Source organism: Triturus cristatus, chromosome 9, assembly GCF_964204655.1.
Source record: "Triturus cristatus chromosome 9, aTriCri1.1, whole genome shotgun sequence".
NCBI lineage: Eukaryota > Metazoa > Chordata > Amphibia > Caudata > Salamandridae > Triturus > Triturus cristatus.
The window spans coordinates 1,128,944,682-1,128,970,011 of record NC_140592.1 but is presented as its reverse complement, the minus strand read 5'-3'; positions in this window follow the sequence as shown (position 1 = coordinate 1,128,970,011).

Genomic DNA, 25,330 nt, shown 5'->3' with positions numbered 1-25,330 from the left:
AAAAACCTTAGAAATTCACTACAAAAACCACAGATTACAGGGCTGTTATAGTTATGAAATAGGATTAAAATAAAACATAGATATTCACTGATAAAATCAAAGGTTACAGGGACGTTACAGTTAGGCTGATATTGCACTTGTACAAAATCAGAGAAATTCAGCAGTTATAGTTAGCTGAGCTAACTATAACCCATGCTCCCGCAATGCACTGCTTATGACCTCACACATATTACACCACTCCAACTTCCACATTACTATTCTTGAAACCATTGACACACCCATACCAGTACTTACATACCCACTCACTGATTTATTGGCCTACATTCAGAGATTGTGCTTTTTATTATCTTGTGGCAATCCATTCAGTAGCAAAATCGCTGCAGAGCCTCAAATCCACTGCAAAAATTGTAAAGATAACAAGGGCGGGCTCCCATGCTTGTTTTTAAAAAGCCCCCTGGTGGGCCAGGTCCCGGGGGCATTATTTGAAAAAAGGAGGGGGGCGTACATGGCTCTCTGCTGAGCTTCCTAGAAGCCCTGGGAACCACCACATCCTGAGGCTAAAGAAACAGTAATTGGGGGGCTGCATGGAGCTCCTTGGGCCCCATGGACCACCATCTCCTCCGGGCTGAATGGAAAGTAAATGGATGGGACATGTAGAACCCCTGCCCTGGGGACCACCACATCCCTGGTCCATGTATATAACAATTGGAGTGAGCTGTATGGTCCCCTTGTCAGGCCATATACTGTCCAGGGGACCATTACTTCCCCAGGGCCAGTCCATGCAGATCAAAGGAGGGGGCAAGAAGCCATATATGGCCATGGGAACCACCACCGCCCAGGGCCAGCTCCTGCGATCTCCCGAGGTGCAGGAGCTGTTGCCAAGCTAAAGAATGATGATGGTTTCAACCCAGATCTGTGACTCGGGGTGAGTGTTTGAAAAGTTTCAACACTCCATCCATCATCTCCTCGTGTTTGCTTTGTTCGCCCTAAGTTGGCAGGGTATGCCCAGACGTGGGTCCCTTGCTCACTTTGCCACTGGATTCAAGCTAGCCTGGCTGATGAGGGCTGTCAACCCGAAACCGGTCCCAGGATGCTTGCTTCTGGTCCAGGGAAGACAAGACTTGGCAGTTCGGTCTGGATTGTTCCCATGAGGCAAAGGGTCAAGACTGATTTGCATATAGCTGTGTCTGAACTGGGGTGGCAAAGTGAGCTAAAGATTGATGATGGATTCAACCCAGATCTATGACTGGGGTGAGTGTTTGAAAAGTTTCAACACTCCGTCCATCATCTCCTTGTGTTTGCTTTATTTGCCCTAAGTTGGCTGGGTATGCCCAGATGTGGGTCCCTTGCTCACTTTGCCACTGGATTCAAGCTAGCCTGGCTGATGAGGGCTGTTAGCCCGAAACCGGTCCCAGGATGCTTGTTTCCGGTCCAGGGAAGACATGGTTTGGCAGTTCGTTCTGGACTGTTCCCATGAGGCACGGGGTCAAGACTGATTTGCAGATAGCTGTGTCTGAACTGGGGTGGCAAAGTGAGCTAAAGAATGATGATGGATTCAACCCAGATCTGTGACTGGGGTGAGTGTTTGAAAAGTTTCAACACTCCATCCATCATCTCCTTGTGTTTGCTTTGTTCGCCCAAAGTTGGCAGGGAATGCCCAGACATGGGTCCCTTGCTCACTTTGCCACTGGATTCAAGATAGCCTGGCTGATGATGGCTGTTAGCCCGAAACCGGTCCCAGGATGCTTGTTTCCGGTCCAGGGAAGACATGGCTTGGCAGTTCGGTCTGGACTGTTCCCATGAGGCACGGGGTCAAGACTGATTTGCATATAGCTGTGTCTGAACTGGGGTGGCAATGTGAGCTAAATAATGATGATGGATTCAACCCAGATCTGTGACTGGGGGTGAGTGTTTTAAAAGTTTAATCACTCCGTCCATCATCTTCTTGTGTTTGCTTTGTTTGCCCCAAGCTGGCAGGGTATGCCCAGACTTGGGTCCCTTGCTCACTTTGCCACTAGATTCAAGCTAACCTGGTTGATTCGGGCTGTTAGCCCGAAACCGGTCCCAAGATGCTTGTTTCCGGTCCAGGAAAGATATGGCTTGGCAGTTCGGTCTTGACTGTTCCCATGAGGCACAGGGTCAAGACTGATTTGAAAATAGCTGTGTCTGAACTGGGGTGGCAAAGTGAGATAAAGAATGATGATGTATTCAACCCAGATCTGTGACTGGGGTGAGTGTTTGAAAAGTTTCAACACTCCGTCCAGCATCTCCTTGTGTTTGCTTTGCTCGCCCTAAGTTGGCAGGGTATGCCCAGATGTGGGTCCCTTGCTCACTTTGCCACTGGATTCAAGGTAGCCTGGCTGATGAGGGCTGTTAGCCCAAAACCGGTCCCAGGATGCTTGTTTTTGGTCCAGGAAAGACATGGCTTGGCAGTTCGGTCTGGACTGTTTCCATGAGGCACAGGGTCAAGACTGATTTGCTTATAGCTGTGTCTGAACTGGTGTGGCAAAGTGAGTTAAAGAATGATGATGGATTCAACCCAGATCTGTGACTGGGGGTGAGTCTTTGAAAAGTTTTAACACTCCATCCATCATCTCCTTGTGTTTGCTTTAATTACAATGGCAGCACCACTTTGCGAGACCCCCCAGTTTTTTCATCCACTTAAAGTTCTGGTTAAGGAGAAGTACCCGTGTTTGGTGGAGATTCACCTCTTTGTTGCCTCGCCGTCTTCTCTTGACAAGAATTCATTTTATCAAAGAATTGTGGTCTAAGGCACTAGAGGAACAATCACATTGCTAAAATTAAATGCACACAAGGTCACTGGAAATATTACCTCATGGTCCTTTATGGAGGTGTAGTGCAGAATATGTATGAGACATATACCCAACAACGTGGCACTTACTAATAAACCAGATGAAAGTACTCCACTTGGGTAGACGTTTTTGGCAAAACTCAGGACTCTTCTTGGAAAAAATGAGATTCCATTTAGGCCCTGGTGCACATTTCTTAGAAACTAGACCACAGCAAGAAGCACTTACAAATTATAAACATAACAGGCGCCCCAGCTGCAGCTCCACTTAAGTAAAGCACAAACAATCCTAACTTGTTTGCCTTCGCAAAGGTAGAGCAAGTGTGTTTTTTCTTGTATTCCACGTTAAAAATCGATATGGAATCCTTAATTGAGGTGAATGCATCTACTGGAGCGCAATGTGATCTGTGGTGACTGTGACAAGTTGTTTCTTTTTTTCTATCTTCCCATGAAAGGAGGAGTCAATGGTTCTCCCTTTAAACTACATTTAGTATGCAAATACCCAAAATGCATAGCACCACTCATACACCAACTGACACACACACACACAGGCACTAAGACACCCACTCACAGACTCACACAATCATTTACATAGCTACTCACAGACCCACAGCACCACTCACAGACCCAGATCCACACAGGCACCCACACAACCACTCACAGATTAATACAAACACTCACACACCCACTTACAAACCCCATCACATACCCATAGCTCTACTCACAGACCCAGTCACAGATCTACACAGGCACTCACACAACCACTCACAGACCAATACAAGCACTCACACACCCATTTACAAACTCACTCACAGACCCATAGCGCCACTCACAGACCCAGTCACAGACTTACACTGGCACAGACCAATACAGCCACTCACACACCCATTCACAGACACATAGCACCACTCACAGACCCACTCAGACACTCACATGACCACTCATAGACCCACATAGGCCCTCACACACAGACTCACAGGCCCACACAGGCACTCACATGTCCACTCATTGACCCATAGAGCCACTGACACACTCCTTCACAGACCCACAGCACCACCCACAGACCCAGTCACAGACCCACACAGGCACTCACACACCCACTAACAGACACACACAGGTACTCACACACCTACTCACAGTTCTATACAGCCAATCACACATTCACTCACAGACCCATACAGCCACTCACACACCCACTCAAAGACCCATACAGCCACTCATATACCCACTCACCAACCCATACAGCTACTCATCCACACAATCATAGACCCACACAGCCACTCACCCACACCCACTCACAGACACATAGCACCACTCACAAACCCAGGCACAGACCTACACTGGCACTCACGCAACCACTCACAGACTGACACAGGTACTCACAGACTACTCACAGACCCATAGCACCACTCACGCACCCACTCACAGACACTCACAAGCACTCACACACCCACATATACATAACACCACTCACAGACCCAGTTACAGACCCACACAGGCACTCACACACCCTTCCAGTTCCATATCTTGATTTATTTGTTGATGTGTATGAATATTATTGAATGGACCACCTTCTCGACTTGAACCTGTTGTTGCTGAGTATTTTCCGATGTCCTTCTTTTTTCTAGACTGCACTGTCTCAATCGACAATCTTGCCCTGATGATAAGCTTGTTCGATTCAAAACGTAGGAGTTCAAAATTGTAGCTTTATGTCTTTAAGGTAAGCTATCATGCAAAATATTTATTTTTGCACCATTGTCTCACAAAATGCACTGTTGAACACTACAGACACTTTATCAATTTACCGACAGCACTTTTATACCACCATGAGTATATTAGTCCAATATATTGTTTGTTTTATATGTCTTTGGAATACAAATTACAAGCTGGAATCATTTAGGCTTTTGCAATAATTGATACTGTACAGATTATTTCCTGGCTGTTTAAATCATTTTTGGACCAATTCATCTGTTTACTTTTACATCCCAGGCCCTTTCAGGAGAACCCCAATATCCTTTGGGTACACCAAGAAGATTTCAAGCCATCAAATGTAATTGTGACCTCTACTGAGAATAGGAAGATTGGACAGTGTTTCTCACCTCTCCTCTCACTCATGGTCATGCAGTGTAGGGGTGCTTAGAAAGAGACAAACCTTTCAGAGAATCTCTTGCTTCTGCCGGTGGTATAGCAAAGTTGTGCCCTGAAGGGGGGAGCGGACCAGCTCATGGGTGGGGGATCGGGCACAGGGTGGGAGAGAGAGCTGGCTTGCGGCTGCTTTAAAAACAGAAATAATAATGTATTTATTTTTAAACTTACCTTGCCTCCGCTGCTGGGTCCCGCGTCTTCTCTGCTGCTCGTCTGTGTCCGACTCCAGGTCGGAACCGGAAGTAAGCAGCCTGCATGGAGAACAGTGGAGTGAACATGACCGTTTTGGGCGGCCAAACAGTCATTGCACACAGGAGTGTCTACCAATCCCCCCCTGCAGTACCGCCCTACCCACTCACGCACTGCTGCAGCAGGAGGAAAAAATAAAGTGATAATGACATTCCATTATTATCATTTTATTTTTTCCTTTCTTTGCTGCTCCTGGCAGTGTGGCGGCACTTCTCTGCCTTAGCAGAGGAGCCGCCACTGGTGCCCTGGCAGGATGAGGGCGGGGGTGTTGCCCTTTAAGTGGGTGTACATGATGGGTAACATGTTGCCTGATGTCTATGCTGTGGAAGTGTATATAGAGGGATTCCTTCATAGATGTTTGTGCTGCAGTCGCTTGTTAGGTAGATAGCTCCAAGAATGTAATGGGTATGTGCTGTAACGAGATCCAGGCAAAGAAGTCTCAGGTTTCCTCTACTAAGCACTTGTTGGTACTGGGGGTTCGTAGATCAGATGGAAAGAGACTGACTGAAAGTATGAGGGTGAAAATGGAAGGTAAGAGCTCAAATAACTTGAATGTTGTGTATTTGCTAATGGTGTAAAACCAGGAAGACTTATTTCTCTATGCCATGACCTATACACTCGTACCCAGATTGCCTTCCTTTCTATGGTTAACTTTCAATGGTTCATATATGAGTAATTCATATGTTTCCATATTATTTGCTGATCCTGTCAAAAACTCATTTAGTCAGATCATTTTGCAGGAACTGCGCTAAACAAAATGTTCAGTGGCCCTCCGAAACAGAGGGTGAAAATGAATATTAAAAACAATAATGATTCCAGCTGAGCAATAATGCGAGAATGTTCTGGAAACATGCACATCATGTGTGATTGCTCACAATTAGGTCTAGCATATCACTTTGTCTTTTTCGCTCATGTATTCTCTCGTTTTGTCAGCACTCAATTGAGTCCACTCATCCCCCATACTATACTGTGTTTACTATACTTGCCCTGCTTCACCAAATCAAGCTACGGATATCAGCTTAATTTTTAGCTTCCAGTTTCAAATTTCTTTATATTAGCATAAAGTTTTGAAAGTTTCAATTTTAGAGTGGGTTTCTTTATTTATTTTCACTTTACTGATCTGCTAATATTTTTTAATTTCCTGTAAAGTGGCAGACCCCAAGAATAGTTTCTGCGAACCACAGGTTAAGAACCACTGGGCAATGTTAAATGATAGCATACAGCACTATCCATATGCTATATAAATGTACATCTCAAATGCATTTTATTTTCCACTGATGTTGCCTCTGTCTCTGCAACCGAATGGCTGCCAACGCCTCAGAGTACAAGAAAGATAAAATATGATTTGTTTAAATCAGGTAGAAAGAACACATTATGCAGAAACAAAATACTTGCAAGATCTCCAGGGAAATTAAAGGCTACATAGAAAACGATTTAAGTTTGTCTCACATAATTGTGCTGTTCCATTCCTTTCTACTTCAACTCACTCCGACTTTATCATGTATATTTCCAGCCACAGTCAGGCTGAATTATTTAGCAAAGACATAATTCTGGTTGTTTCTGAGACTTTTCATGTTGAAATCCGTTCTACAAACTGCTCATCCGCCTGAATGCAGCTGATGATCTGCTTGTAAAAGGAAGAGTTTAGACGGCTGCCAACAGAAGGCTCAGGCATGGTGGGGAGTGGTGGGATTTGAGCATTTCAAAGGGTTTTGTTAACAAATCTACACAGTTGGGTAAAAGAAGCTTATTGTCCTTTGATCGCTGGCGTCCATATTGTCAGAGTAATGCAGTCTTGAAGAAAGCTTCTTTCAGCACACAGATGGGGTGTTCCTTTGTTTTCACTCTTTGATGATCAGTCTGTATTAAAATGTGAAATCATTTCAATAATATGTACATGGATAATGAAAGCTTTGCATACTATTTCCACGGCTCTGCTGTCAACAGTGGATTGTGGCTTTCACAATAAAGGCATATCATGGGTACACAATGAATATTAAAATAATGGTTTAAGCTTCTGAGAAAATCACTAGTTTGGAAGCCAAAATATTGCCTTCCGAATGGCTCCCCGCAAGGATGGTGGGTGGCTGGATGAGGAAAGAAAAGGCGATTGCTGAAAGAGAGGTGAGTTCTGCAAAATAATCAGAACTAAGAGAGCCATTCTTGTAGGAGCACAATATATTAAAGTTCTCGAAACCATAGAAAAATATTAAATATGTAGACATTTAAAGTTGTGTGCCCTGCTCTGACTAGAGCTGACTAAACCGGAATAATCTCAGTTAGGCCCTCATTTATGAGGTTTTGGCATAGGGCAATGTTATGTTATGTTATTCGAGCTTATATAGCGCAGAGCTGCCCCAGCAAAGGGGCGTCCTGCAGCAAATCACTCTGCTGTATTGCCCTGCATCAAAGTGAAAGGGCAGGAATGCACCACGTTTATCCAATATGTTGCATTTCTGTCCTTTCTCCCTGTGCTGGCGCTGTTTCAGAAGCCTAGCGCCAACACAGGCACCCTTGCACCAGGGTGCAAGGGTGCCTGTGTGGTAGACAGGATTGATTTAATTTAGGAAGAGGCACCTTCCAGCTCAAAATCAATCCCTAAAGGCATGTTCCTCATTGTATGTGTGCTGCAGAATGCAACACACATTGTAAAAGGAAAAAACAGGAGAAATAAAGATATTTGTACTAGTTACGCATGCCCTGAGGAGGTGTAATATTTTGAAGCACTGCAGGTAGGGGACAAGCAAGATCTTGAGCTTGCTGCACAACAGGGTGTTGCATCTGCTTTTCCATTAGATTTATCATCTTCACCATCTTCTCTGTGGAAAAGAAAGTGTGGTAAATAAAATTCCTTTACCTGGACTGAATTTGATACAGAAACATAATAAAATAGCTCGGTAAAATGAGAGGCAGAATCCGTGGTATTAGAGGTTCGGAATGGGCTTTATTCCAATAATCGATTATAATCGGTTGCTCCAAGTTCCATCACCACGGGGGTTCAGGAAGTGAAGTACATACATTATTGATATGAAATGACTTTTATAGATCATACATTACAATGAAGCGAATACAGTAGGCGTAACAATTGATAAGGAAAAATGACGATTTGTCTGCGTAACCAAAAATGGGTGGAACAAGGAGTAAAAAGGAACGTAATTGGTTATGATGTCACATGTAGGTGGATCTATAAGATAATACTTGGCATAGATGCGCGCGCAGCAGCATGACGTGTAATTGACGTGTAACTAGGGGGTGAAGGGGACTTGACATTTAGCTCTACATGTGGAGACAAGAAGTCTGGGGGGTCAAGTCAACCTAGTCCCAAATCATATCTAACATCCTATGTTTAAAGAACTATGTTATCCATAAAAGAAGGACTCTCGGACAGAATCTGTTCTATACTGACTGTGTGTGCGTGTACAAGCGTCTAAGTGTCTACACTAAATGCGAGGGGGTAGAAATATTCCATGGTAACAGGACTATGAATTACTTGCATGAGGACCGAGAAGCCGGGCCTTTTGCTTGGTAACTGGAAGAATGTTTACTTAAACTACTAGGCAGGAATGCATCGGCTGAGGGGGAAGCAGATAATTCGAAGGTGAAATACAGTTCTTGGCAGAGAATAGGCTGATGTCAGGCTTCGTGAGCCGCGCAGAGAATGAGACAAAGTTCATGGTCACAGATGCAGGCTCAGACTGGAGCTTTCAGAGGCAGAGAGCAAGAGGAGTTTGATGACAGAATCAGGGCCTACTTGCCTGGACTGTAAAAATGGCATAAGTGAACCATATAAAGCCGGTGGCCTTTCGTACTTAGGAATGGAATATCCGGCCTATTCATGGCGGATCTGACAGAGGACATGTTGACGGTGGACGCACATGTATTTGCGTCTTCATAACTGGAACTGGAGGGAACATACATGTACTTGTGACATGCACATAGAACCGTTGGGGTCCAAGATAGGGGACATAACTGACCAGAAAAATCCATATTTCCACATTCCCTCCTTGTCCCCTACTTGCCCGTTAAGAGATATCAATCTTCATTAATCCATTGATCTGTTCATATAACATCATTTGTTCTTCTTTCTTCTTCCGTGACGAATGAAATCTTGGTGGTGGAATACACGATGTGGCACACAGACCACAGATCGCTGGTCCACATTGTAGACATAGACAGCAACTGAATAGTATGAGAAGGCCAATACCTAGGAAGGATAGAACTCTCCATCCCCAGGCTGATATCACACTCCAAAACCAACTGGACCAAGTCCAAGTGCCTGGGTTCTGGTGTATCTGGTTTACAATCTTATGAAGGCGAGTTATGGCTTTATATACTGATGGCGAATTTTCTGGTATGAATACGCAGCAGCTTGATCCGATGACCCTACAAGCTCCGCCCCTATCAGCCAGGATGACGTCGAGGACAAGACGATTTTGAAGCACAACAATCCGCATAGCAGACTGCTCTTCTGTTAAATTGCCTAGGGCGGAAATAGTTTCATTCACTACTGCTTCAAGGGTTCTAGTTAATCTACGTATCAGTTTACTATTAGTAACAGTACCTATATAGGGAAAGATGCCTTTATTAAAATCTGTGTATTTCTCCCATGCTGTTTCAGTGTAATCGACAATTGGGAGATCTCTCCGCTCTCTGTTGTGTACTAAATGAATATTTCTGTAATAATCAGGAGGAGCTAGAAAAACAGGTGGCAAAAGGAATGCAATGTAGCAGGTACCATCCCAATCTAGAGGTAGACGCATATATGCAGTCTGACCACATATAAAGTAGGAGTGGTGATAAGCTCTAAATGAAGATTTGCCTTGATCACTGAATTCTACTATAGTAGTGCATTTACTATGGCCCATATGTATGGAACCAACCTTTCTTACACATAATTCCCCTTTTGCTGGGAATACTGACATGGTGGGTAAGACTAGTTCAACTTCGGATATGACATTTAGAATCATGGGATTAGGTGTAAAATTACCTAATCCATATACTTCATTTTCTAGATTAGTTCCTGTTCTTTTGGGGCGACCCTCCTTGTCAGGGTAGCAGACCTTGAGTAAAACTAGGTTCAGATTTCCCCATACCCACTGACCTTGGTAAACTGCTGTGTCTGAGTCTATGGAATTGATTAAACTAAACCATGCTCCACAGGAGCCGTTATGTGTAAATGGGTGTGGAAAGAACGGCAGGACTCCTTCATAATTCTGATAGGGAGGGAGTCGACCACACACCCAACAATTAGTGGCATTACTAGTCTGATGGGAATGATGTAACATACTAATGAAAGTGTTATTGCGCAGCGCAAGTCTATAAGATAATTCATGCGGAGGTAAGTCACTAAAAGAATGTTCAGCAGTAACATTATAAACATGTCTAGAAATAGGGTAATATATGTGCAACAATATGCTTGCAGTAATTATTAAAAGACTCAAGAAAAACAAGATTATTAATGTCACTATGCAATGGCTACGAAGTGATTTACAATACGCCTGTCGTTTCATCATTTTTCGCGACTGTCCATGATTCAGGTCTAGAGGATACATGTCAGAGACAGATTCAACCGCTTCACCTAGGAGAGGACTTAAACAATCAAATCGTCTGACGTTCTAGGCCTCAATTTAACTTTATAGAGTTCGGTTTCAGTTTTTTCAACCACAGGAAGTTTTGAATCAGTCTGTGAGGGAGTGCAGGGCACAATGTCTATATCCGAGGATTGTCCATGAAATTTCTTGATATGACTTGAATGAATCCAGCCCTTGCGGCCCTCGATCTTCACGGCTGTTCTTGTGGTCAGCAGAACCAACTTGGGTGTCTTCCACCTGGGCTCCAGCTGAGTCTTTCGGTCGAAATTTCTCACAAATACGATATCACCCGGAACTACGTCATGGGGTTTCACCTCAGTGTTGTCGGGAAATGCTGCAGCAACCTGTGAACGACAAGATTGTAGTGCAGACATCAAGGAAGCCAAGTAATCTGTCAGCATATTACAGTCAATATCAGTTATTTTGCGTGGTATGGGCGTCCCCCACATATTTGGTGGTCTGCCGAAGATCACCTCATACGGGGATAGCCCTGTTCGAGAGTGTGCTACCATTCTCATGTAAAAGAGTGCAACTGGTAATGCTACTACCCAGTCGACACCTTTCTCTCTGCATATTTTGGACAATCTGATTTTCAGTATCTGGTTATGTCTTTCTACGAGACCTGCTGCCTCGGGGTGTCGGACACAGTGGAATTTCCACTGATATCCTAACAGAAGTGAAACATGTTTCATTAATTCGGATGAGAACGGCTGGCCGTTATCTGAGTAGACAACACGTGGTAAACCGTATCGTGGGAAGAATTCTCGAACCAACTGTTTGGCAGTAGTCGGGGCAGTGTAATCTGAAACCGGGTATGCCTCCGTCCAACGGGACAGAGCGCAGACGACTACGAGAACGTATTTGAATCCTCGACATCGTTCCATCTGGATATAATCCATCTGGAGGACTTCAAAAGGGTGATCAGGAGGATGAAATCCACCCTGTTCTACGGGAACGCTTTTTCCTGGGTTAAACTGACAACAGATCATACAGGTACGGACTTTTTGCTTTGCTGCTGCTCGTAAATGTTTATTGAACCAAATGTGTTGAATGCTGTCTAGCATAGCTTTTTCTCCGAGATGTGCTGGACTATGTGTAGTGTTAATTATAACTTGGACCATTGAATCAGGAAGGAACCATACAGACTTTTCCTTCATCATCCATCCTTGGTCCGTTTGGATCCCTCCTAATTCAGTCCATTTCTTTATTTCGTCTTGTGTAGCATGTGTCTGTATGTCAATTACGTCAAGAGTAGGATCTTTAACTGTCATACAATGTGTCGGCATCGGGACTATTGTCTTTGTCATGTCGGGGGTTTGAGTTTGAGCAGTCTGTTTAGCTGTTCTGTCGGCTAGATCATTGCCTTGGGAAATGATATCAGTAACCTTCGTATGGGCCTTACATTTCATAATTGATATTGCAGTGGGTCGATGTATTGCATCTAATAAAGCATGAATGAGGGGTCCGTGCTGAATGTGGGCACCGTGGGAAGTTAAATAACCTCTCTCTCGCCACAGCACGCCGAAGTCATGTACAACTCCGAATGCATAACGTGAATCAGTGTATATGTTGACTTTTTTATTCGTGGCTTGAATACAGGCTTGTGTCAGAGCGATGAGCTCTGCGGCTTGAGCTGACAAAGTATTTATACGATTAGTTTCAATGACTTCAGTATCTGTTGTGACTGCGTAAGCGGCCACTAACTCTCCTGTACTTGTTCTCATACATGAACCATCTACATACAACGTCAGGTCTGGATCTGACAATGGGACATCGGTTAAGTCTTGTCTGGGTTTTGTCGTAATAGTAATAACTTCAATACAGTCATGAGCTAGTGGGTCTGTTCCGGTTACTGGCAAAAGTGTGGCAGGATTCAATGTGTTACAGCGTCTGATTTCTATGTGTGGCTGAAACAATGTAAGTTCGTACCCTGTAAGTCGCGCTATAGTCAGGTGTTGTGTTTGCATTCTATTTACAAGGACCTCTACTGCGTGTGGTACTTGAACTGTCAATGGATGTCCTAACACTATGGCATCGCTTTGTCTGATTGCTAAAGCTGTCGCTGCTACTGATTTCAGGCATGCAGGCAAAGCCTGAGCTACAGGATCTAATGTACTAGAAAAATAAGCACATGGTTTGTGTGCTCCTGCTTGTTCCTGTGTGAGTACTGACAAGGCAGTACCTTCGCGTTCTGTAACAAAAAGTGTAAACTGTTTTCTGTAACATGGTGTTGCTAAAACAGGTGCTTGACATAAAGCTTTCTTTAAGCTTTCAAAGGCGTGTGTATGTTCTTGAGTCCAAGGGAGAACAGTCGATGTGGCTGCCTCCTGTGTTGTCAACTGAATGAGTGGTTTTGCTAGAAATGCATACTGAGGGATCCACTGCCTACAGTATGAAGTGAGGCCTATGAAAGCCCGTACTTCCTTTTGTGTCTTGGGCATTGGCATGTTAGCTATTAACTGAATGCGGTCGGGTGTAAGCTGCCTTCCCTCCTTGGACAGCGAGTGTCCAAGATAAACAACTCGCTGGACACAGAATTGCAGCTTAGAAGGGGACACCTTGTGCCCCTTTTCGGCTAGAAATTTTAAAACTGTCAGTGATGCTTTTTCACATTCTGGTTCGCTTCTTGCGGTGATCAGCAAATCATCGACGTATTGGAGCAGAGCAGTGTTAACTGGCATGTGGATACTATCTAGTTCTCGTTTCAGTGCTTGGCTATAGATGCTGGGGCTTTCTGTAAATCCTTGAGGTGCGCGTGAGAATTTAAAGCTACGTCCATTTAAACTAAATCCGAACAAATATTGGCTTTCCGGATCTATTGGGACGCTGAAAAAAGCATTCTTGAGATCAATTACAGTAAAGAATGTTGCTTCGGAATCAATGGCTGTCAGTAATGACGAGATATCTGGGACCACAAGGAATTGTGGCACAATGCATTTGTTTAACTCGCGCAGATCAATAACCAATCGATAGACTGGCGGGGCCTTTGGATCTGTTCGTTTAAGAATCGGAATTATCGGTGAATTACATACATTGGAGTCTGTTTCCACAACTACTCCTTGGGCAATGAGCTCGTCAATGATTTGCAGTAAAGCCACTACAGCATCTGGTGGTAACTTGTATTGTCGCATTCGTGGTAGCACCACTCCTGCCTTTAATGTGACTCGATATGGTGTAATATTCATGCGTCCAACATCAGTAGGGCCTTGTGCCCATAGATGTGTAGGTAATGTCTGTAGTCGGGGATCCATGTCTCTAGACACATAGTGACCTTTAAAATCACGTAAAAACAACCTTACTCCTTCCGGAGAACAACATATTATGGCTCCTAGAGCTTTCAACGTTTTTATTCCTAGCAAGTTTTCTGGACATGATTTAGTAAGCAATAAATCTGTAGTTCGGGTCAGAGGTCCTATCGTAAGTGGCAGAGGTTGTGACACTTCATTAACAATAGGTTTTCCTGAAAAACCAAGGGAAATATTCTGTGAGCCTGAGAGGGGTGCCCCTGGAACTTCACTACGTTTTATGGTCGTTCGACTTGCCCCTGTATCGAGTAGAAATTTTCTATCTTGGCCTAATAATTTACTATGTACATAAGGTCCTTCTTGATCTACAGGAATCTCGATAAGGGGTAAATCAACTTCCCTCTCTAGGCTAGTTCATGCGTAACGCTGATACTCAGGATATTCATACTGTGCGGTCTGATACATTTGTCGTGTTGTTGTCTGTGTGGCAGCAACAGGCAACGGTGGTGCAGCTGGCACAAACTGTACTGGCTGTTGTGCGGCTGGCATGGCCTGGGCATGCTGCAGAGCTCCTTGTTCATTCTGATCTTGTCTAAGTGGCCGTGATCTTTCTTGTGTTTTACCTATGGCGATATTATGTTTCAAAACTGGACAATCGTGTACGTAATGACCTGGCTTTTTACAATAATTGCATGTCCCTTTTACAGGTCCTGCTGAATCGGAATGTGTCATACCCTTTTTATGTCCTTCAGCTGGAACTGTCTGGGAAACTAGCATTTTCATTTTCGTGTCTTTCATGCGTCTGTGTTCATGTTCTTGTTCCTCTCTAATTCTATTGTGATGGTACTGTAACATTTGTAACATTTGTGATGGAGTGTTACCTTGCCAGGTACTCTCGAATTTTAATACTCTATTCTTTACTGGGGGCAGGGCATTTTCTACTAATTTTGTTACAAACAGATGTGGGTATGATTCGCTACTTGCTTTTATGCCACTATTTATACCAAAACATTTTTCAAATCGGGCATAGTAATCACTAGTGTCTTCATCTTGCTTCTGTTTACAGGCTGAAATTGTACCCCAATCTTCCTTTTTCGTAGTTAATAAACGTGGCAGTACCTGTACTAATAAACCTGGTAATGCCTTAGTTTTATCCCCAAGTCCTGCTCCTGCAGTTCGGGCCTTTTCTTCTGCTTCTAACACTGACCATTCTATCTTTTGGTCTCCTACCTCCCACTCTTTTTCCTTGAGTTTCTCATAAATACCAGCAGGCATCAATACCTTTAATATTGTCATAATGTCGGGATAGGTATACTCTCCCATGAGTAACATGTCCTTAATTTCTCGGTGAAAACCCGCTGGATCTTTGTCATGACTGGGTACCACTTTTTTCATTTGTAACAATTCTATTTTTGATATGGGCGTATATACAAATACGCGCTTAAACTCGTTGTCCTCGCCTTTTATTGGGTGCACTTCTCGTAAGGGATTCTGTCTATCCATGTGATACGTGGTTCTTTCCTTGACGGGCAATGAGACACGGTCTGAACATACAAAAAGAATATACTGCTTTCTTGATTCTAGAATTTCTTTAATTAATTTAGTACCTGAACCTCTCCATTTATTCATAAGCAATTCGGTCAATATGTCAGGTAAGGGACCAGGGTCCGAATGCTGACTCCGATATAGTATAATGAGTTGTTGAATCATATAAATCCCAGCTAACCTCTGTTCGTCTGGGGTGAGATTCAAAAATGTGCGTGCTACTGTATCATCACTATATTTTCCGGGACTGTCCACCCAATGGACAGCTGCCCTGGCTAAATCTTGTTCATCCATAGAATCGAGAAAATGATAACCCCTTCGTTCTTGGAGTAGTTTGTCGGCGGTTTGGAACGAATGCTCGTTTGACCTTATATTAATTATAGGTATTTGGAAATTCCTGTTATTATCTGGACATATCGGACGTATCGAGTCAGTAAGACATCTATTACTATTACAAGATCTTCCTCTACCTACATAGGCTATGGTGTCCGACTGTCCTGTGGGCAGTCCTGACCCTTCTTCCTCGCTTTGTTCGAACTCGTCTACCTCTAATCTCTCTTCGTGTAGGCGTTCTATTTCTTTACGGATCTTTCGGCACATGGCTATTATACAATTCTGTTTATCATGTCTCCCTTCGGATATATTCTGGCTCCATCTTGTAAGAATTTGCATTGCTTCCGGGTCTACCCCCGGTCGGTCTTGATTTCTGATCACACAGTTTATGAGGAAACGTAACAGTTCCCCCTGTGTCTCTACTTTCTGGTATTCCATAGCTCTGTTAATACATTCTGGATCTCGCCCTGTTTGGACAAAATGATATATTTTATCTAGATGCGCAGTCATTCCTGGTAACTTTCCTAAATACACTGCGGCTCGTCTGATACGCAATGATGCCAGGGTCATTTCGTCCTCTTTACCGGGCACAGGGTCATATCTGCAATCTATAAGAAGTTCCTTCAGCGTACGGGCACTTATGAGTTTCGGTGTACGTGAATGTGCTGACTCTTGAAAAGTAAGTTTATTTATTCTGGGTGGCGTAGAAAAAATGTTGCTAGCACCTCCCGTAGCCCCATCTGGGGTGTCGGGCGTGAAAGGATTCGTCGAACGTGACACAGCAACTACAGGTGTGGACACAGCTATAGAAGTAGCTGTAGGAGCGGATGCAGAAACAGATGTGCTTGCCGGAACTTGTGACTCGATTTGTTGCTGTAGGGATACGGGCACTGGATCTTGGCGTTGAACCTCCCTGGCAGGCGGTCTATGTGGGGCGGAATTTGCATACTCGGGAGCTGCGTCATCTAAATATGAGGAAAGAAAAACATCTTCTGCGGTTCTAGGATGCCCCTTAGGATGTACCTTTATTGGGAACAATGGGGGTGGCAAGTCTTTCGGTATTTCTGGAGTAGCCTTAGGTAATCCTTCGGCCAGAAGGGGATACATACCATTCATAAGGGCATTTCTTTGCCTATCTACTTGTTCTGATTTCACTCGGATGCCTTCCTCAATTAATAGATTTTCTCGAACTTTATTTGAACTCTCTTTATTCTTTTCTTCCTGCCTACGTGCTTTTTCTGTGCGTCTATGAGATTCTTTACGCCATAACTCAAAGGCGTCTTTCTGTGACTGTCTGACCTTCCTTTTCCATAACTCTTCCTCAACTTTCATGATGCACTCTGCATCCCAGGTTCCCGCTGTGGGCCACCTCTGACTTTCTGGTAATCCCTTGGTGTAGTCTACCCATAAATCAAGAAATAATATAGCGTCTAAGCCATGTTTGTGATACATAAAATGTCCTGGAGTGTCCCTAGGAGGAATAGGAACGGCTTCTTCGAGAACCCCTTTTCTAGTAGTGATCTGTCTTAATTTCGAAAAGAGCGGCATATTGAGAACTGACCTTATACTTGATTTTGACCAACTGACCTGATACTTGATTTTGAACAGACTTAATACAATAAACACGATAATGAACAGTCATTCATACCACAATATGCAGGACGTTTTTAAACACATTCATTAAACATTAAACACTAAACCTTTAACTGAAACAACAATGATGATTGTCTGTATAACTAATCACCAAGCTTAATTCCTGACAATAACTAGATACTTCGGAATACTTGATATACTGCTAAACAGTACAAATACACTGTTAAAACAGTGCAGACCGGATTTGTGTACCCAAACCCGTCTCGACCGGCACAACCTATGTGCACGTCAGAAATGCCTCCCCAGCAATGGTACTCACCGGGTAGCTTCGGAAACGGAACGCCTCGGTAACTTGAACTTGAACCGGACTGGACTCGACTCGACTCGTCGGACACTGGGCTTGACTTCGAACTGGTGGGTCTCTGTATACCTCGGATCTTGCTCTCTCAGCTAGGCTCTGGTCGGGATACTTCGCACTTCTCACCGCCTCGTCTGGGTGTTGATCGCAGCCTCAGTCGCCCCCGCTTGACCGGAGGGAGATACAGGAAATCCTGCTGGTACGCGTTATTGTCCGTCCAGCTGTGGCAGGAGACCGGGCCTGCAACTCACCGCCGGCGCGTGAGATGAGAAAGTGTCCCTATTCGGGCGCCATTCATGTGGTAAATAAAATTCCTTTACCTGGACTGAATTTGATACAGAAACATAATAAAATAGCTCGGTAAAATGAGAGGCAGAATCCGTGGTATTAGAGGTTCGGAATGGGCTTTATTCCAATAATCGATTATAATCGGTTGCTCCAAGTTCCATCACCACGGGGGTTCAGGAAGTGAAGTACATACATTATTGATATGAAATGACTTTTATAGATCATACATTACAATGAAGCGAATACAGTAGGCGTAACAATTGATAAGGAAAAATGACGATTTGTCTGCGTAACCAAAAATGGGTGGAACAAGGAGTAAAAAGGAACGTAATTGGTTATGATGTCACATGTAGGTGGATCTATAAGATAATACTTGGCATAGATGCGCGCGCAGCAGCATGACGTGTAATTGACGTGTAACTAGGGGGTGAAGGGGACTTGACATTTAGCTCTACATGTGGAGACAAGAAGTCTGGGGGGTCAAGTCAACCTAGTCCCAAATCATATCTAACATCCTATGTTTAAAGAACTATGTTATCCATAAAAGAAGGACTCTCGGACAGAATCTGTTCTATACTGACTGTGTGTGCGTGTACAAGCGTCTAAGTGTCTACACTAAATGCGAGGGGGTAGAAATATTCCATGGTAACAGGACTATGAATTACTTGCATGAGGACCGAGAAGCCGGGCCTTTTGCTTGGTAACTGGAAGAATGTTTACTTAAACTACTAGGCAGGAATGCATCGGCTGAGGGGGAAGCAGATAATTCGAAGGTGAAATACAGTTCTTGGCAGAGAATAGGCTGATGTCAGGCTTCGTGAGCCGCGCAGAGAATGAGACAAAGTTCATGGTCACAGATGCAGGCTCAGACTGGAGCTTTCAGAGGCAGAGAGCAAGAGGAGTTTGATGACAGAATCAGGGCCTACTTGCCTGGACTGTAAAAATGGCATAAGTGAACCATATAAAGCCGGTGGCCTTTCGTACTTAGGAATGGAATATCCGGCCTATTCATGGCGGATCTGACAGAGGACATGTTGACGGTGGACGCACATGTATTTGCGTCTTCATAACTGGAACTGGAGGGAACATACATGTACTTGTGACATGCACATAGAACCGTTGGGGTCCAAGATAGGGGACATAACTGACCAGAAAAATCCATATTTCCACAAAAGATCACTCCCCTTCTTCTCCAGGGACCATCTTCAGATGATTTCCATCATGGGAGACAAGGTAAAAGGAAGATCCCACAAAGCCTAATTGCAAGTAAGGAAGATAGACTTGTTTATGCCAGAAGTGGCAAGGAAGAAGTGGCACTTCTATTTAAACTGCTCCATGTCCTGAGGTATTACTGAAAGAAAATACCCCGTTTTGCGTGGTCCCCGCAACTTTATACTGGATCTTATTGCTGGTTGCTCTGATCTTTAAAAACATGTTGAATAGGTATATACCTAACTGGCATATTTAACTTACCTATAAGTTCCTCGGATATGGTACAACATGTACCCTGAGCCAGTGAGTTAAACGTTCTACTGGACTGCAGCACTCATTGTGCCACCGCTATCATGACAATGCACACAATGACTGCAGTTCTGCCACCCAAAGCCTACCTTTGGAAATTTGCCCTTCTAAAATAACCCATTTTGACAGGCCTTAACTTTTCTTTTAAATGTTAATAAGTCACCTCTAAATAGACCTTAAATGGCCATAATGCAAGGTTTATGATCTTTAAATTTAGAACAAATAAATATTCAATGTTAAACATGTCCTTACAGTGACAATGCCCTCAAAGCAATTTTTGTAGAAGGGTTAGCTGTTGCATAGAGAAGCGTTGGAAATACATTAGTACATTTAATAAAAATATGTCCGTAACCAGCTGCACATTTCATAATTGGACTTTTCAAAATATTTATTACAAGCCCAATCCACTGGTAAATTTGGATTTGCATAAATATTCTGCAAAGGGTACTTTTAAAAGGTTACCCTTAGCCTGAGTAAAGTCTCTAGAAGCCCATTTGCCTGAGCTATCGACTGTCACTCAGGAGCTAAATAATTGTTGATCTTTCCCTGACAGAATGGCCCTGGTGATGTGCCCAGCACATTGCATTTCCACAAAGGATGCCTAATTTAACTTTTTTCTCTATTGGTTAGAGACAGGCCATGAGTTGCCTGCACCCACGGGCTAGTGCAAAGCATAAATGTGGTACTCCTGCGCACACTCTTCAGAAAGCTACTGGACCTGTGGAAGAGAGAAGAAGAACTGTACCTGCTTTTGTGACTTTTGAGGAGAACACTAAGCACTGGACCTGCTCCACTTGTACCCAGTAATAAGAAGTAGACTTTAAAGGTCAGCTGGATGACCTTCTGTTAAGCTACAGGGACGCAAAAGCTGCAAGAAGCCCACTTTCCCGAAGGAGCACAGCTGACCAGTTTCAATTGGACCTGCCCTAGAGAACTGACACCCCAAGTCCTGTCCATGAGGTGTACAGCTCGTACCTGACCCTCAAGCCTGGGAGTTGTTTCTCTGGAGAACCTACAGGAGACTTGGACAAACCTGCCAAATCATCAGACAAATGTGTATTGCTGCTGGGACAAAGTATCAGTTTGTTCCCACTCTGAGATTTCCTGCGCTAACAAATCTGTTTCAGAAGGATGTTCTGTTTAGCTATAGCTTTCAAAATACATTAACAATGGGGTGACCCAGTATCCCTCAGAACCTGGGCAATGATATAATATGAACAATTGATTCTGTCGGGTAAAGCTAATTTCTTTAAAGCCTTTAAACCAGTCATTGGTTTACTCATAGGAACAAGTAATTTATCAAAAAACCACATATAAATGACACACCTAGGGACACCATAGAGGGTATTCCGAAGTTTTATAAATTACGGCATTTATGAATACCACCATTGATTCATGAGGCTGTCAAAACATAACATAAAATGCATTGCAATTTTGTGACAAGGTGAATATAGTGCTCAGTGCAGTAGTCAAGGTGCACAATATGTACAAAGTGAATTTCACAGAGAAGTCGTTTCTTTTGGAAGGCCAGGAAGACAACGATGTTTGAATAGCTCTGTGGATTAAATGAATAGGTCTTGACACAGGGTCTTTCAACTGGTCCGGGGAAAGTGTCGACGTTTCAACCCAAGGGGCATTACTGTATTAGTCAATGCGGGTCTTCATCAGGACAAGGAAAAGCGGGACAGCCTATGGAGTAGTAAGGGTATCGGTCAGGTGTGTGGCTCAAATCTGCTGTGTGGCTAGTTATTGTATGGACGGCGGAGGACTCACCTAAAAAGCCCAGTAGAGATCAAGGGAGTGTATGTCTTCGACAATTCGTGCAGCTGCAACATTCAGCTTTCAATTTAGGATTAATCAACCAGGGGACCCTAATAATGAAATAAAGCATTTTAGGGACCAGAGAGGCTAATAGTGTGGAGTAAGAGCCGAAAATTCAGCTTAATGATGACTTACCCCAAGGGAATCAATCGACCACGGTTGTCTAAGGCATTAATTTACCAGGAGGATGGACAGAAGGACCTCAAGTCTCCAGTGCAGTGGAGCGCAACAAATGCGCGTTTCTATATAGAAACAGGGTGAAGGGAGAATTAGCTCCTTGCGTAAAAACACAACGACTCGGGATATAATTTTCCATACGTGAACGCTCACCTTTACAAAAACCGGGGGACCAACAACGGCGGCAACAGCACATGTCCTGTCTCGTCCGTGGCTGAGACCGGTATGCCGATTGCAAGTTTAAAGTGTAAAGGCGCGTGTGCGTAACGTGGCGTCTTTAGGTAGGTTGCTAGGCAACGCATGACGTGCTATGTCATGTCGGGGTGCTGAGAGACCTGATTAGTCAGGTGTGTTGTAGTTGGAGGATAGTACGGGAAAGGCCATAGGAAAGACCACGAATGACGTACTCCATTGAGTCTCTGTGTAAAAAACAGCACGTAGGCAATCCCCCTTGATATCATGGGATCACGAGTGTAATATGGAGAACTCAATCAAAGAAAACGTTGTCATGATTGCGTGTAATATGGAGAATTCAATAAAGGAAACCCATTGTCATGATTTAAATAGCACATCACTTAGAGAAAGTGCATCGAGTTCACTGACATATCCATTCGGAATTTCAATAGATAACGGATATGCATCACCGAATCAAATCACAAAGTCACCGTATGGGCAGTCCACTGTGATATCATGGGATGTTGAATGTCATTTTAAAAACTATGGTTGTAGAGCTAAGAAGATCATAAATAAGAACAAATCAACAGTTGGTCTCCAAGGAAAACACATGATTAATTAAACTAAAAATGCACATCACTTTAACATTTTACACAGATGCGCAACCAACACGAACGTGCATAGACTTCATAGACACATCAATTAGGAAATAAGGAAGTATAAGCAATTTGGACAAAGATCACACATATGCATCAGAAAGTAAGTAATCACAGTGTAAGACGTGTAAAGGTTGAGCAGTTAATTACTGGGGGCAAATCACTAACCTGGGACTACCCAGTTCAATGGAACTCTCAGGCAAGTGTGTGAGTCAGGGATGGCTGTGGTCTCATATGAGTCCCAGTCTAATATGTAGAATAGTTCAACGGACTCAGTGTTAGAAGTTTTTAAGAGAGGGATAGCTCACCTATCTCTATGTCAGGTATGCGAGTACTAGACCAGGTAGGGGCATAGAGCAGTGAGAGTTGCCCCATTTGTCTAGTAGTCTCTTCAATTTCGTTCAACCCATTCGTCTAGTAGTCTCTTCAATTTCGTTCAACCCATTCTGGATTGAGTTGAGCGAATGAATCCATCTACATTCCTTGTAGTTCAGGACCCCAGAGATTGCGCCTCCCCTTGGGTTGGGACAGATCTTCTCGATGATCAGCCATCGTATGCTGTCTGGGGAATGGTTGTATGTCAAGAAATGGTCGACCAAGGGTGCCCCCTGTACTTGACACCTTATCCTACTCATATGTTGGAGGATTCTCGCTTTTGCCTTCTGGATGGTTTGCCCCACATATATCAGATCGCAGGGGCAGAGGATGGCATAGATTACATGGGAACTATTGCAATTTGTGAAGTGTGGTTGTTTGTACGTTTTATTATTATACGTAAAGGTCGTTCCTTCTTGACAAAAATCACAGGCTTTGCACTGTCCGCATTTATGGTGTCCACTTAGTGATGTTAGTCCAAAATAGCTCCTTAGGTCTGGTTGCTTAGGTGGTTCTAAAAATGCTCTCACAACAGTATTCTTGATGTTCTTGCCTCTCTTGAAGGCAAAGATAGGTTCCTGTTTCGTCATGAGTTCACTTGCCACTAGGTTCCAATATTTCTTGACAATCTTTTTGATGTCATTGCTCCTGGTGTGAAAAGTTGTAACACAGACGATGTTATCAGATTTGGTGTCTTTGGTCTTGACTTCCAGAAGTTGGTCGCGTGGACAGTACCAAGCTCGTTTCTTCGCTTTCTTGAGCAATCCTTTTGGATAACCTCTCGTACTCAAGCGGCTCACGAGGGTATCTGCTTCTTTGAAGAAATCCACGCGCCTGGTGCAATTCCTTCTAAGTCGGAGGAACTGCCCATAAGGCAGGTTGTCCCTCAGGTTGCGGGGATGGTGAGAGTTGTACATCAGAAGTGTATTCCTTTCCATTGGTTTTCGGTATAGGTCACAGTATAGTAGACCTTCTTCCACCCGAAATGTGAGATCCAAAAAATCAATTGAGCAATTGTTACTGGTCATTGTAAATTGGATGTCCTTGGATCTTGCATTGAGCCAGACATGGAAATCATTCAGCTCATCTACATCGCCTGTCCACACCATTATAACATCATCGATGTAGCGTTTCCAAACTGTGATCTGATTCAGGTATGGATTCTCATTGCAGTACAAGTGTTCCTCCTCATAGTGATCCATGAAGATATTGGCCAGGCTCGGCGCATAAGTAGCTCCCATCGCCACACCCTTGCATTGGAAAAAGAATTGTTTATTGAAAACCAAATAATTTTTCTGCATGGCAATCTCTAGGAGCGAGATCAGGAAGTCCGTGGGGATTCAGTGGGGTCTCTGTCGTCCATCCAGTGTGTTTCTGATTACCATCAGTGCCTTATCCTGAGGGATTGATGTATAAAGGGATGAAACATCCAGTGTTACCAGCAATTGTGTCTGTACATCAAACGCCTGTCCCTCCAAAAGTTGTATGATATGCATTGAGTCATGATTTGGGAAAAAGGGGGTGGTGATGGACAGAGTTTCTGAATGATGCAGAATACTCTTACCAAGTCAAGAGATCATGGTTTTAATCCTTCACCGTTTTTTAGCTCACTGCACCATCCCAGCTCAGAACCAGGCTACATGCAAATTAGTCTGTACCTGTCCCAGTGCATGATGGGAATCGGGCAAACCAAACTACCAAGCCAATTCTTATACTGGGAAGGAAACAAGCTTCCGGGGACCGGTTTCTGGCATCACAGCCTTCGTCGGCCCGGCTTGCCTGAATCCTGATAGTGCAATGAGCAAGGTACTCACGTCTGAGCATATCCTCCCACACTGAGTGTGGATAAAATCAATTTTGGAAAAAGGGGGTGGTGATGGACAGAGTTTCTGAATGATGCAGAATACTCTTACCAAGTCAAGAGATCATGGTTGTAATCCATCACCGTTTTTTAGCTCACTGCACCATCCCAGCTCAGAACCTGGCTACATGCAAATTAGTCTGTACCTGTCCCAGTGCATGACGGGAACAGGGCAAACCAAACTACCAAGCCAATTCTTATACTGGGAAGGAAACAAGCTTCCGGGGACCGGTTTCTGGCATCACAGCCTTCGTCGGCCCGGCTTGCCTGAATCCTGATAGTGCAATGAGCAAGGAACTCACGTCTGAGCATACCCTCCCACACTGAGTGTGGATAAAATCGTTTTGGGAAAAAGGGGGTGGTGATGGACAGAGTTTCTGAATGATGCAGAATACTCTTACCAAGTCAAGAGATCATGGTTGTAATCCATCACCGTTTTTTAGCTCACTGCACCATCCCAGCTCAGAACCTGGCTACATGCAAATTAGTCTGTACCTGTCCCAGTGCATGATGGGAACAGGGCAAACCAAACTACCAAGCCAATTCTTATACTGGGAAGGAAACAAGCTTCCGGGGACCGGTTTCTGGC